The sequence below is a fragment of the Sinocyclocheilus grahami genome, unplaced genomic scaffold, assembly GCF_001515645.1.
Source record: "Sinocyclocheilus grahami isolate Dianchi unplaced genomic scaffold, SAMN03320097.WGS_v1.1 scaffold468.1, whole genome shotgun sequence".
NCBI classification, from domain to species: Eukaryota; Metazoa; Chordata; class Actinopteri; order Cypriniformes; family Cyprinidae; genus Sinocyclocheilus; species Sinocyclocheilus grahami.
The window spans coordinates 724,315-739,562 of NW_015505647.1; the positions used below are offsets into that span (position 1 = coordinate 724,315).

The window sequence follows — 15,248 nt, forward strand, 5'->3', positions numbered from 1 at the left end:
GTGTGTGTGTGTGTGTGTGTGTGTGTGTGTGTGTGTGTGTGTGTGTGTGTGTGTGTGTGAGCACATCTGGAGTATAGACTCAGTGGCTCTGTGGGCAGGGCCATATCTCTTGGCTGTATCAAGCCAAGAGCCCATTGCTGTTTACATAGGTGGCACAAAACTATAATTTGTTTGAACGTTCAGATGTATTGCGCTCTTAGTCTGTCTCTTGCCTCAACTCCCTCTGTCTCCTCTGAGAGACGAGCGGTCTGTGCCTGTAAAAGCTGTTCTAATCTGGAACTAGCTCAAACCTCATGTTTTGGTGTGACTGACTTTCATGTCTTTATGTTTGGGGGTCCCAGATACCTCATTTATAAAAAAAAAATTTTAAAAAAAGGAAAAAGTAACCCTTTTTCAAACTTGACCTTTTGTTTCCCCTCAAAATTATTTTTTAGGCTAAATTTATACCATGATGTCTTATTCTTTAAAACTAAGAAATAAATTGTTTGTTTATTTACTGATAAATACAATTTTAAACCTATTGTTTCCTCTTGTTGACAGAAATAGGATGCAAACGCATTATTGTTGTTGTATGTGTGAGCATTATGGGTAATGTAGTCCTAGAGAGTTTGATTATATCATGCTTATCAGTGACACTGAGCATTTTCTTGCATCCCACCCCGATTTTAGAAAAATACAACAATGGTAGAATGCTGTCATGACATTTAGTCTGTATCTTGTTTTCTGTTGTTTGTGCGCTATAATAATAAAATAAAAAAACTACTAAAATAAACATATACATTTTTTTATAAAATTCTATATTTATATAACTCCAGTCTTCAGTGTCACGATCATTCAGAAATCATTCTAATATTCAGATTTTTTGCTCAAGAAACATTTCTTACTATTATCAATGTTGAAAAGAGTTGTGCTGCTTGATATTTTTGTGGAAACCGTATTTTTTAGGATTCCTTGATATAATGTATATATAAATATTTTGTGCATTATTATGAATTTTATCCAAATGATCATATCAGCAAGTGATTAAGCATTAGGACGCAAAATGAAACATTTAAATGGACAATGTTCCTAAATACCAGCAACTGAACTGGTCATGTTTGACCCAACAATCTACCAGGCTGTTGTCTGTTTTGTTTTTGTTTTTTATCTATCATATTGTTCAATATTAGGGCTGAAATAGGGCCCAATATTGATCCAGTGAGCTAATTGGATATGTGGGCCATCTGAGGGCATCTGTGTCTCAGAGACTGGAGCCGCTCTCTGTATGTTTACTCTCTCAGGGGTGTAGAGCAAGGCACCGCTCTCAGCCCACCAAAGATGAGGGTCATAGGAGCTCTCACAAAGATTCATGGTGATCCAAATCAAAACAGAACTCTTTTACTGTGAGAGGATTAGAGCTCGCAGAATTATTGCACGGAAAGTTCCATTAAGTAGAACTATTAATCATTTCAACGAACATGATGAGTGTAACCTCAGTTTTGTGAAATTTGAATTGTGAATTCATTGTGTAACAGGCCATTGTAAAGTTACATTTTAATACTTTTTTTTTTACATATTCTGTAGATTTTTGGTAGATTTGTACATAATTTGTAAATGGTGCTATCCTGTGAAAAGTAATACACAATGCAGAAACATCTATCAGGTGCATGTTTTGCATGATAATGCAATGCATGATACTTCTCTAAGATATTTCCTGTCAGATGTTAAATAGACATTTAGCAAATTTCATCAATATGTTCATCAGTATGTTTAAAAAAAAACCCTTAAAGTTGTTTATCAGATGTTTGTACACAACAGATGTTTTCTATTTGAAGCACTCTTTAAAATATATCTTGGAGAGATGCATGTGCTATAGCATATTGCTTTTATACAGTTACTAAGGTGTTCTGGTTTTAACGTTATGTGATTGCTAAGTTGTGCTGAGTGATTTTTAACATATTTCTATATATTGGGTAAGATGTTCTGCACCTCTTCCCTCGACGCTGCATGACTTTAGGTATAATTTTTTACAACGTTCTGTCATGAAACTCTAGATGATGCAGGCTGATAGGGTCTAATTCAATCTGATATAATCACATCTTTGTTCACATGGCGCAGCACGCTTCAGAAACCCTCCACCTTCCCCAGCTCTACATGTATAGATCTGCCAGGGGGTAATTTCATGTATGTTATATATGGGTGTTATTTCATGTTATGTGTGCAGCAGCAGTATTTCTAACACGCTCACAGCAACATGTCTGTGGATGTATTGGATGTAGCAAGCCTCGGTACTTGCTCTGCCACAATAGCAGCAGTGTAGCAGATCTTTTCTGGCAAGACCAAACACATCAACATTGCCATGTATATTACCATGCTAAACTTTCCTAGAGTTGTCATGACAGAAATGTCTGTAACTCAAACAGTGCAGAACTAGTTATATGCTCTCTCTCTCTCTCTCTCTCTCTCTCTCTCTCTCTCTCTCTCTCTCTCTCTATATATATATATTAACTATATATATGTGTGTGTGTGTGTGTGTGTGTGTGTGTGCCAAGTGTAATCCTTAGGCCCCGTGTCCACCAAAGCGTTTTTTTTTTTCAGTTGAGACCCTGTGGTTGCTATGATACGAAATATCCACTTAAGTAATATGGCAGCCGCATCGTGAATGAAATGTTTTTCCGAGAATAATTTTTCATAACAATAATATGGTAGTCCGGAAATTCCATCTGGTAAAGACATAAATACTCGGAGACAAGCAATATTAACTTCTCTATTGTATCAGTTCAGTCATAGTACAAGCAGGGTGTGTGACGGTTGATCGGTATAGTCACGCCCCTCCTCCACTGTGATTCTTCAACTCCTGGCGCCGAGAAAAAACGCCCGAGCGCTCAGCGTTCAGCGTGAAAAAGATGCTCGGCATGCTCCTGGGGCCTCATTTATCAACAGTGCGTACGCAGAGATGTGTGCGCAATGAGTGCGTAAGAACAGTTTCACGCAACGTGTGGGATCTACCAACTTGTACTTATATGTAGAAATGTGTGTAAATATAAGCACACCTCTGAGCATGCTTACACAGAGAATCTAGTGGTAGAATAGCGACACTACACATAAAAAGCATTTAAGAGAGTCACAGTATTCTAACAATCCACATATGTCCTGTGTTTTCTTTAATTATAAAACACTCAATTTATCATTTGTCTGGTTTTAAACAGATAAGCTGCGTAATTGGTATCAAACCCTATAAAAGACATGTGTTTGTCTCAGTGCAATGGCTTATCTTGTGTTATTGGAAGACTTGGCAAACAATGCGCTCTGCAGAGAACGCATTTTCAAAGACCACGGTGAGAGTGAAAGCACAGAATGGCTTCTTAGTCGGTACCGCCTTCTTTGCCATGATTTCAGTGAGGACACATATATTCACGTGATTTATAAAGGGAGGTGTTGTCACCATATATGGTTCATTGGAGGCGTTTCCGAATGCAAATGACCGTGAACGTGATCGAGCATGTTACTTACGCACATGTGGGATTTATCAACAATGATTGCTTACTCATGTGCGTAAGAACTTTGTGCGCACATTTGATAATACGGATTTTATTGAACTTAGGCACATTCTAAATTTCATTCGTAGGACAGAATATAGAACCTTTTCTACGCACTGTTGATAAATGAGGGCCCTGGCGTTTTAAAAAAAGGGGTGCTCCCATTGAAAACAATTGAAAAAATACACCGACCTCTGGAAAAAAACGCTTTGGTGGACACGCGGCCTTAAAGGCATAGTTGACCCAAAAATTCTGTCATTATTTACTCACCCTCAAGTTGTTCCAAGCCTGTATGAGTTTCTTTCTTCTGCTGAACACAAAATAAGATATTTTGAAGAATGTTGGTAAACAAACAGTTTCAGGTAACCATTGTTTCCCATAGTATTTTTCTTCCATACTATGGAAGTCAATGGCTACCTCAACTGTTTGGTTACCAACATTATTAAAAATATCATCTTTTTGTGCATGTGTGTGTGTGTGTTTCCATTTGTGGGTGAACTATCCCTTTAAGCTTAGAGGCTTGTCCAAATCACTAACCTTAATATGAGCATTAGCAATAACCTTAGCCAGCAACAATAACTATCATGCTTCATTTGTCATTAATAATTTTGATTCTAACAAACTGCATCACCTTGTTTATCATTCTTAAGTCACAGTTCCATTAAAGAGCTGATTAAACATGCTCTGTCTCTGTTCACCTGGGTCTGCTCTGTGTTTTGGACGCCCTTTCTATGTTACATTCACTCCTGGTATCCTCTGTGCTATTTAGCTAACAATAACAAGAGTCATTTAGCAGGCAGATTCACAGGGACGCCAGCCAAAACATTCTCCACAGAGCTTTCTCCCCTCACTTGTACTTAGGACCCCACTCTCGAAGGTCCTGCCCCAACAAACGGGACAAAACCCCACTGTAGTACTCAGAGATAAGAACGCCCAGCAAGGTCTGCAGTCTCTCCCCAGAGGCACCATACATATCTCCTCTATCTCCTCTCCACCACTACCAGCATTGACTGAAATACCAGCTCTGAGAACGTATAGATCTATGTCATAGTAACTTAATATGCACACACACATATCTCCCCCGTGCCTGCCCTGTCTCACCATGGATCAGCGCTGGTTTGTCTTCTGTGAGTGAGAGGCTATTTAAAGTGTTCTGTCTCTGCTGCTCTCTTCTCATGCGTGACCCTCATGAGCTGAGTGAGGGTCAAATGGTAGCTGAGCTTGAAGCACAGTATCTGCTGGATGAAGAAAGACGAATACTGATGGAAGTGAAAGCAGTAGGTCAGTTTCTGGGAGCACATATATGCAGGTACACTGTCCTGCAAATGTGTTTGGATACTTAAGTCATACTTAAAAATGTATGAAGGTATTGAAATAGGTAATAAATGATCACCAAGTGGCAAATAGTTTTCTGAGCAATTTTTGGTTATGCTTTTAACCATCAGGTGGTTTTTGGTGGCAGTATGAAGTGAGTTACCCTCAATTTCACACAGGTGCAGTTCATCACATTAACTGTAGGCATGATCCTCCAACTTTAACAATTAAAAAAAATATTTAATTTTGCATTGTTGTTTGTACCACTTGACATTAATCTGGTGCTCATTTCTTTTTTCTTTTCTTTTTTTCAATTGTTAATAATTAGTGAAGCAATTTTGGTAAAATAATTATTTGATTATGAAATAATGATTACAAAAAATATCCCAAACTACTTAATATAGGTTATTTTCGAGAATTTCTTTCTTTTAATGAGCATTTAACAGTTACATGGATCTCAAATTTAATTTTAATTCTAATATTATTAACATGCTCAACACAGTAAAGGTCTTTTAAGTATTGAATTGCATTTTTTATGTATTTTTTAACAAATTAATAGATGCAAAGAAAATGTCATTGACCTTTACAAATCAAGCACAATATCAAAATGTATTCTTGTAGCTGACCTGTAGCTATGCATGTTTCATAACACTTCATAACACATTTGCATGACACTGGCATGAATTTCAGTTTTTTTGTGACTTGTTTTTCACACCTTTATATTTTTAATTTACGGTTATGCATGTTTTTTTTTGTTTTGGTTGTTTCTTGAAATATTTTTAATTCCCTCTTAAGAAACTAACAGCCTCTTGGCAGGTCGTCAGTGTGAAAACAAATTTGGATGGAAAGCAAAGTACTATATTCAATTTACATACCCTCAGTTTATAGTTTATACATATGTAAATGTGTAGGAAGATGTGTTACTGACAATAGTTCTGATACATTCGAATGCAACCTGTGACACCTAAAAGCAGACTTCTAGAAGCTGGTAGTAAATCACACTTGCAAGAGTATCATCAGATCTTTGTGCGAAAGACAGGAGGTTACGGTTGCTTTGAAATAAATTATGAAATTGCATATTTCCTATTTTTCTTTTTCAGTCAGCATACAACCGGAAAGGTAGACTGCAAACGACTGAAAAAGTTGAGAGACACTAAGCACATGGCACACTTCAACTCAAGATGTTGGGAGCTGTCAAAGCACCACTATCTTTAGCATGACGATCTCACCCTTCTGCACAGAGACTGCACATGTGTGGATCTCTTGGAGAGCTATGCGCTCCTCGCTTCTCTGCTCTTTTCATCTCCTTTGCCTCCTTTCATTTCGAGCACGCCTCATGTTGGGCTTTGTTTGCCAGCCAACACGGTGAGGTTCACACCCAGGGAGGTGGCAGAGGAAGGGGAACAGCAGGCAGGAGCCCTTTTTAAACATGGCACTTGTGGGTGTACAGCAGCCAACCTATGTGGACACATCAGAGAGGTATTGGCCTGGGTCAAAACCGAAAATGAAGATGAAAGCAAAGCATTGGAAAGCGTGTTCACTCTCTGCCCTATCAACCCTATGATTGCACAAACACCATCTGACCACAGCACCCAGGGCCGGCGCTAGCTATAGGCATGCAGGCGATTGCCTAGGGCCTCAGGCTTTGAGGAGGGGCCTCCATAACCGTAACATCCCCTATATGCTAGTCCACTAGTCAAGACGGGCAGAAATACTAGCCTCATTGTTCATTGGATATAGTTGAATTGTCACTCATCTTCAATTAAACCAATTAATGTTGCAGTTTCAAAATGGGTCCTACATTCTGGATGTTTGCGTAATGAACACATCCTTCAGGTGCTGCGAACTATGCAATGCAAACGGCTAAATAGGCACGCAAAGAAGTACAGCTCCTAATGCAGGTGTGTGAGTTGTTGTCATCTATTTTAGAGTGATTGCGATGTATTCTAAATATAAACTTGCTTTATCGATCAGCGTGATTTCTGGAAAGATCATTCACTGCTTTATTATGAGTGTAAAAGAGCGCGAGCACCGTTGACGTGCCCAGACGCAATGCTTTGAATCTGTGCATACAATCAATGAAATCGCATCAGGAGCTGAATAGCAAAATAGCTACAAAAGTAAAAGCCTTTAAGTGGATTGAATGCAATGAAACTGAGTTTTGACAGAATGTTCAAGAATTGTGTTACATAAGCTCATTTTAATTAAGTAAACTGAACAAGCAGCAAATATAATTTTGTTAAGTGTAAAACAGGCTAAACTTTTCTGACCTTTCAGCCATATGGGACAGATGCAGCACGACAGATTGCCGGGAATGTGAGGAACATTTTCGAAGCAAGAAGGGGAGCGAGAGAGAAGGAGAAAGATCATGTGACACTGAAGAGTAATGGCTGAAGAATATTCAGTTTTGCATCACAGAAATAGGCCTATATTTTAAAGCATAGTAAAATAGAAAACCTTTATTTTAAGTTGTAATAATATTTCACAATATTATAGTTTTCTTTCTGTATTTTTGATCAAATAGGTTAAATCCACGCTTGATGAGCATAAGAGACTTCTTTCAAAAACATTTAAAATAGCAATGTTTCCAAATGTTTGTACTGTATAAGTAAAAATATACAAAATTTAATGTTAAATGTTGTATAAATAAAAAGGTTAGGAATCATATTTGTTTCAAGTGCTTTTTATTGGGGGCGGGGGTGGGGCAACATGTATTTTGCCTAGGGCCTCCTAATGTCTAGAACCGGCCCTGCTCCTCAGTATGACGGTCATGACTATAGATCAGTGGTTCTTAATTCCAGTCCTGGGGTACCACTGCTCTGCACATTTTGTATGTGTTCCTTATTTAACACACCTAATTCAGATCATCAGCTCATTAGGAGGGAGATCCATGAACTGAACCGAGGGTGTCAGATAAGAGAGACATACAAAATGTGCAGAGCAGTGGTACCCCAGGACTGGAATTGAGAACCACTGCTATAGATGATTCTGAATATTTTAAGAAGATATGCAGGTGATTCTTACAAAATGTCCTGCTCATGTCTCACCCCAAAATCAAATAAAGTAAAACATTTTATTTTGAAAACTACATTTTAATGACAGTTAAGCACAGTTTTCATTTAAATCCCCATTACTGTAAAGCTAAAAAAAACAAACGAATAAAAACTCACATTTTATGGTAATGAGAATATACAGGTTACATGTATCATTAACTATTATTGAAAAATCTTCCTGGAAAATGGAATGCAAAAATATTAGTGGTCCTATAAAAAGGCCTGTTTTCCTTCTTATTTTGTTGTCCTTCTTATTTTGGAGTGACCTGGATATGATTTGTGAGATTCACATAGAAATTATCAACAGGCCATCAGAATAATTATTACATTTGACTTAAAACTGCAGAAATAAGAGAACCAGCTGTGTTAAGTTTTGCTTTTTTAGAGATGATTATAGATAAACATTAAAAGCTTATTTTTATTTAAAAGGAAAACATATTTCCCCCCCCCTTTTTTTTGTGGAGTGACCTACTGTAGATATGTTTTTGTGAAAATAGCCAACAGGCCGTCACAATAATTATTAAATTTGACTCTACAAAGACCCTCAAGGACTATGAAACAGTAAATGTCTGCCCTCAATTTGTATAATGGTTTCTAAACTTGACCCAATGTAAAGGCTGCATGATGAGAATTGGATTTAATTGTGTGTCAGTTCACCGTGGGTTGCCAATTATGAGCACATTTGGAAGAAATGCTGTCAGAAACTCGTGGAGACTGAGTGACATCAGAGACACGGGGCCAGAGCACCAGTGTCAGAGTAATTAGCATTCATTTAAAGTTGCTGAGCAAAAACAATTACACTAAAATGGAAGCAGGTATAAATGATGCTAGACTAGTTGTAATTGATTACTGATTACAGACCTCCCAGCCCTCCCCCAATGCACACACAAACAAAATTATTTTTGGTAAATACCTATGTGATGCTTGTTCAAGGTCATTATATTTTTACCATGCATTTTATATTAATGCACCATTTTGCTATATTGCTTAGCAACCATAAACAACCTACTGTTAGGCTAATTGACTATATTGCTTTGTAGATAAGTTCTGATTATCAATATTGAATTTAACATTGGCAGCACTTGATATTCGTCTCATCTTATATGTACGTCTTTTATCATGCTGCAAATGTTTTATAAAACCCTTATATGTGCCCACACTTCTTTTACCACATGCCCAAGAACACACCTCACCCATAAAATCTCTGTAATGCATGCCCTATCATGACTCATTCCATTCTAAAGCTTTTCATAATACCTTATAATGCAAATTTTAATTTAATATATATTTTCAAGAATCTGATGGAGTCTTCAATAACCAAAAGCACTAACTTTACAACATTGAGATCACTGAACTGAATTGAATCAACATTGAAGTGACTTGAGCTGCATAATGACACTATTTTCTGCTGTACTGAACTGAATTGAACTTGCAATATTGGTAGTTACTGAACAACTGAAAAAAAAACCCACTGAACTAAACTGAGCTGAATATTGACACTATTATCTTCCAAAGAGCTGCTTTATAGATGAAAGGAAATTTGTTTCAAAATTTAAGAATTTTACAACATCAACACTGTTAATTTTTTGTGAAACATCTTTGAAACAATCTGTATTGTATAAAGCGTTATATAAACAAATGTGACTTTATTTTAATATGACTTAAATATGACGATAAGGGGCTGCAATTAATCAAAAGAATGTGCATTGAAAGGCATTACAAAAAAGCCATTTTTACTCCATTTTTCCTACAAGACAAAGTTGCAAAGCACCTTGATATTTAGCTCTTAACATCCTCATCAATGTCAGCGGCTGTTAAATGAAATATTTTTCTGATCCGCTGCCAACTACTTTCCCTACAAATCACTGTGGCAGCACACGATCGGGCAGCACTTGATATTCGTCTCATAGACGCCCAGCTCGGTTATACATATTTGATCAAACAGCTGATATGAAGTAATAACCTCTCATGATGATAGTATTTATTCATCCCTGTAATGATCAGCCCCTGTTTAAATTGCGCTGGAAGGCTGTGACGTACGTGTTATCGGTTGCTGAAGGGGACAAAGGCAACAGTGGGTGCAGATGTTGCCTCTGGAAGCCGGGGAGCGTGGGCCACCACGGCCCTGTGGCTATGCGGAGCCCCAGCTGGGGGAGAGAGACGGAGCACATTCATCTATCCCTCTCCGGGGCCTCGCGCAGGTACCCTTCCACTGCCAGGCACGGGGGATGAAAGGCTGCAAAGGGTGTTTCACAGATGTCACCTGCTGGGGTTCAGTGGCCCTCGCCAGCAAATGTCATGTTTGGCAGCTGGTCCACAGCTCTCTCCCCCACCAGTTGTTGGCAGAGAGGCTCCTAAAGGATACGAAAGATGCTTGCACCGGGGGCGTCCTAACGGGACAACATTAAAGAGAGTTGTTGGCTCCTGTCTGTCATAGTACATTAACCTTGTCCTGTTTTCTGCTCTCTCTAGGGCTGGAAGGGCCATGGTCTTTCTCCTTCTCGCTTCGAAAATGTTCCTCACATTCCCGGCAATCTGTCGTGCTGCATCTGTCCCATATGGCTGAAAGGTCAGAAAAGTTTAGCCTCTTTTACACTTAACAAAATGATATTTGCTGCTTGTTCAGTTTACTTCATTAAAATGAGCTTATGTAACACAATTCTTGAACATTGTCAAAACTCAGTTTCATTGCATTCAATCCACTTAAAGGCATAGTACACCCAAAAAATGGAATTGTACTCACTTTCATGTCATTCCAAACCTGTCTTCTTCTTCTTTTTTTTATGTGGGTGGGGGTGTGTAAAATAAGATATTTTGAAAAAAGTTGGTAACCAGTTTTAGTTCCCACTGACAAAAATACAATGCAAGTTAATGGGAACCAAAACTGTTTGGTTAGCAATATTCTTCAGAATATCTTCTTTTACATTCCACAGAAGACAACATTTGGAATGACAGTGAGGGTAAATAAATGATGACTGAATTGTCTGTTTTTTTTTTTTGTTGAGTGGACTGTCCCTTTAAATATGTAAAATGGCAGTTAAAGGGTTAGTTCACCCAAAAAGGAAAATTCTGTCATTAATTGTGATGAAATTTGAGGGCTCTCTGACCCTCCCATAGACAGCAAGGTAACTACCACATTCAAGGTCCAGAAAAGTACCAAAATGATCGACAAAGTAGTCCGTGTGACATCAGTGGTTCAACTTTGCGCAAAAAAGTATTCTCGTAGCTTCGTAACTTTACAGTTGAACCACTGATGTCACACGGACTACTTTGTCGATCATTTTGGTACATTTCTGGACCTTGAACGTGGTAGTTACTGTCTATGGGAGGGTCAGAGTGCCCTCAGATTTCATCAAAAATATCTTAAATTGTGTTCCGAAGATGAACCGAAAGTCTTACGGGTTTCGAACAACACAAGGGTGAGTAATTAATGACAGAATTTTCATTTTTGGGTGAACTAACCCTTTAACAATCCATTTGTGCTGGGACAACATAAGTACTTTTTATTGTGTTGACAGGGAGAGATTAATGGAAATTAATTTTAGAAAATAGTGGATTTAATAGCGTTCAGTAGGGATGGGAAGATTCCCCGATTCGCTCGGTGCATCGGCATAAAAAATGAAAGATGTGATGCATCTGTTTAGAAAGTGTGCATCGGCTACAAGTTGGCATTTATATCACGATGCATCGTTTCTAACATATTTGCATTGGTAAAAAACTATTTATTAATATATCATTACTTGTGGATGCGCTATACTTTTATTGTTTAGAAAGTGACCAATAATCTGTGACCAAGATTTTATATGTAGATTGATTTCTCCTCTCTGTTTCTCAAGCGCGTTCTGCTGCTGCGTGATTGTGATGAATCACCACAACACTACGGAGACCCAAGGAAAAGCGGGGATTAAAGTCCAAAACCTGACTTGAAATAACCTAACAAATCAATCGGGGCTAAAGCAGTTCCATAAATGACTAATTAAATTCACACAATCTCACTAATTTGTGCACGTTTATTCTTAAGCAGCCCTTAATGTTGATCATGGATCAAATCGATCCACCATTGCAAACAGCGAATATATCAGTGCTGTTTAATGCATTTGAGACGTTGTGTTTTCCTCAGTGCATAACTGACATGTCACAGGTATATTTTTTGCCACAGTGACTAAGCTTGATCTAGGCCCATGTTAAATTTGGTTTATGGAACCAAATCATTTGACAATGAGTCAGACTAACTGAAATAAGCCTGGTTTATTTGGTTAACTTGTTTTATGAAACAGGCCTCGAGGTGATCATATTTTCTCCATTGCATTGTATTGCATCGAATCACATTGTTTTGAATCGAATCGAATTGAAATCGGATCGCACTGCATCGTAAATAACCTAACAAATCAATCGGGGCTAAAGCAGTTCCATAAATGACTAATTAAATTCACACAATCTCACTAATTTGTGCACGTTTATTCTTAAGCAGCCCTTAATGTTGATCATGGATCAAATCGATCCACCATTGCAAACAGCGAATATATCAGTGCTGTTTAATGCATTTGAGACGTTGTGTTTTCCTCAGTGCATAACTGACATGTCACAGGTATATTTTTTGCCACAGTGACTAAGCTTGATCTAGGCCCATGTTAAATTTGGTTTATGGAACCAAATCATTTGACAATGAGTCAGACTAACTGAAATAAGCCTGGTTTATTTGGTTAACTTGTTTTATGAAACAGGCCTCGAGGTGATCATATTTTCTCCATTGCATTGTATTGCATCGAATCACATTGTTTTGAATCGAATCGAATTGAAATCGGATCGCACTGCATCGTAACGGGGTGAATCGTATCGTATCTTCTCGTAGCTGCTTCATATGTATCTTTAATGTATCGTATCGTTGGCTATGCATTGAGATGCGTATCGTATCGGCCTGAGTCATGAGATGCACATCCCTAGCGTTCAGTGTTCTAACATTTGTACATTTACAAGAGTCCATTAAGAAAAAGTTATTTTAAATATTAATATTTCACAATATTACTGTTTTTAAAATTATCGAATAAATCACTTACAGACTTCTTTCATAAACGTAAAAATCTTTTCAACCACAAATTTTGATATACTGTGTATAATTTAGGGTTTAAGGACAAAGATTTAGACAGTCTCTGGAGCTAATTTTTGGCAATGCTCAGACAGAGTATTAAGTGTTATTTTATGTGTTTTTGAAAAAGATTAGTAAATAGAGGATTTGTTAGTATTCAGTGTTCTAGTATTTGTAGAATTACTTTTACATGTCTAATTTTAATGGTAGTTGCTTAGTTTAGTTAGGTTTTTATTATACAAGGTATTTGAGTTGAGTCTACACGTTCATTTTATGTTTTTGAAAACACAACATACTGATTTTTCCCCAAACCAGTTAAGTGCAAACTCCACCCCACAGTCAACGTCATTGGTCAACTACATCACAGTAACCTGTCAAGAAAAAATCATGGATTCAGTTCAGAGTTCAGAAAAATCATGGATGGAATCTGATCGCGACAAACAGTAATGCTACTGTAACAAGATGTTCTACCAATGCTATACTACGTTTAAGGTTAGAGGTTAGTAGTTGTTTTAGCACTGTGTAGACAATCAGCACTGTGATTGAACTGACCAATAAATAAACAGCTGCGGGGCAGCATCTGCGCTTAAAAAAAAAATCACACAGAAATCTCAACCGCTGTCCACACTTGACTCAAGTTAAGCCAAATAATTATTTTTTATTTTTTTTTGTAGATGTTTTATGCCAGTTTTTATGCATTGTTTTGTAACTGTCCAAATATTCATAACATTTTCGGAAGCCAATCTGATGCATCTACAATATTAATGCATCTGAATTAAATTTCCAAAATGATTCACCATCCTTCCTTAATGAGGGCAAATTTTGTCGTCGTCAACACAAAACTCAGCTAATTATCTTGCACGCTGCTGGGAAGGCTGATGAAGACATCATTGATCGGAACAACAAACCACCGCACTGTCACTTTGTAGAATATGCCATGATGCTTTTTGCATTTGTATCACTCACCTTTAGAGGCTGTGTGTGAGAAATGACAGATTTGATAGGGCTGTGCTTGTCTTTTTGTCATGCAGGGCGGACATGACTAATCTAAGCCTGCCATCTGGTTAAAGATATGGCCCCTGCTGTCGCCTGTATTTCCCATGAATTCTCACTGCTCCTCTCCCCATGGAGACACATCCGGAAAGGTCAAAGTTCAACCCCATGACCTGCAGAGAGGTATTGCTCCTGCTGCTCAGAGGTCACGTCCCCTCTCTATCCCACCATAGCCTGAAAGATGTCAAAACACACCTCTGCATGGGTTTTAATTTCTTACAAGAAAAGGTGGAGTGCATGGTGTGTATATATATTTATATACATATAAATATTAACATATGTGCAATACACTGCCTTTCAAAAGTTTGGGGTCAGTATGCTTTTTTATTTTTTTCTTAAAGAAATTAATACTTTTGCTCAGCAAGGACACATTAAAATCCTGAAAAATATGCATCACTGTTAATTAAGCAGCATAAGCATTTTCAACATTGATAATAATATGAAATGTTTCATGAGCAGCAAATCAGCATAGCATTACAATGATTTTCGAAGGATCATGTAACACTGAAAACTGGAGTAATGGCTGCTGACAATTCAGCTTTGCCATCACCAGAATAAATGACATTTAAAAAAAAGGTTGTGTTATTTATAAATAGCATTCATTTGAGTATTCATTTCACTCTTGCACAGACTCCATTGGCACCAGTCTTTTGTTCATATTCAACTCAGGTTCATGAGTAAGATTTTTTAGTGCATTTTGCAGAGACTTGAAGTTTGTAAGGTAGCTTCAAAAGACTAAAAGATTTATTTTAGGATTAGTATGGTTTCTGTTGTACTTCCAATACAAGTCATTTACAGTGGGCATAGAAAAGAATCACCCCCCTTTAAAATAATCTCATTTTGTTGCTTTGCAGCCTGAAATGAAACGAAGATGGACCCATTTTTGATTTAGGCAAGGCAAGGCAAGTTTATTTATGTAGCACATTTCATACACAATGGTAATTCAAAGTGCTTTACATAAAAGAAAAGAAAATAATAATAAAAAAAATAATCACAACAATAAAACAAGGAATTTAAAAACTTTGAAAATGATTTAAAAATGTATTTAAGAGGTTTAAAATGAATTTAAAACAGTTAAGAATAGAAAATGATTATACAAAAAAAATAGTGCAATCAGTTCGGACATTGCACAGTGCTCATTCAATAAATGCACAGCTAAACAGATGAGTTTTGAGTCTGCATTTAAATGTGACTAATGTTTTAGTACATCTGATCTCTTCTGGA

The 15,248-nt window shown here is 37.4% G+C and overlaps 1 long non-coding RNA gene across 2 annotated transcripts in view; it reads left to right on the forward strand.

The window, feature by feature from the left end:
* The window catches only part of LOC107553287 (uncharacterized), a 52,815-nt gene extending 38,631 nt beyond the window's left edge, over positions 1–14,184 (forward strand). For both annotated transcript variants that reach the window (XR_001604950.1, XR_001604949.1), the window contains exons 3-4: positions 10,358–10,454; positions 14,003–14,184. This is a non-coding gene — a long non-coding RNA (uncharacterized lncRNA). The remainder of the gene's footprint in view (positions 1–10,357; positions 10,455–14,002) is intronic.
* The last annotated feature ends 1,064 nt before the right edge of the window (positions 14,185–15,248 follow it).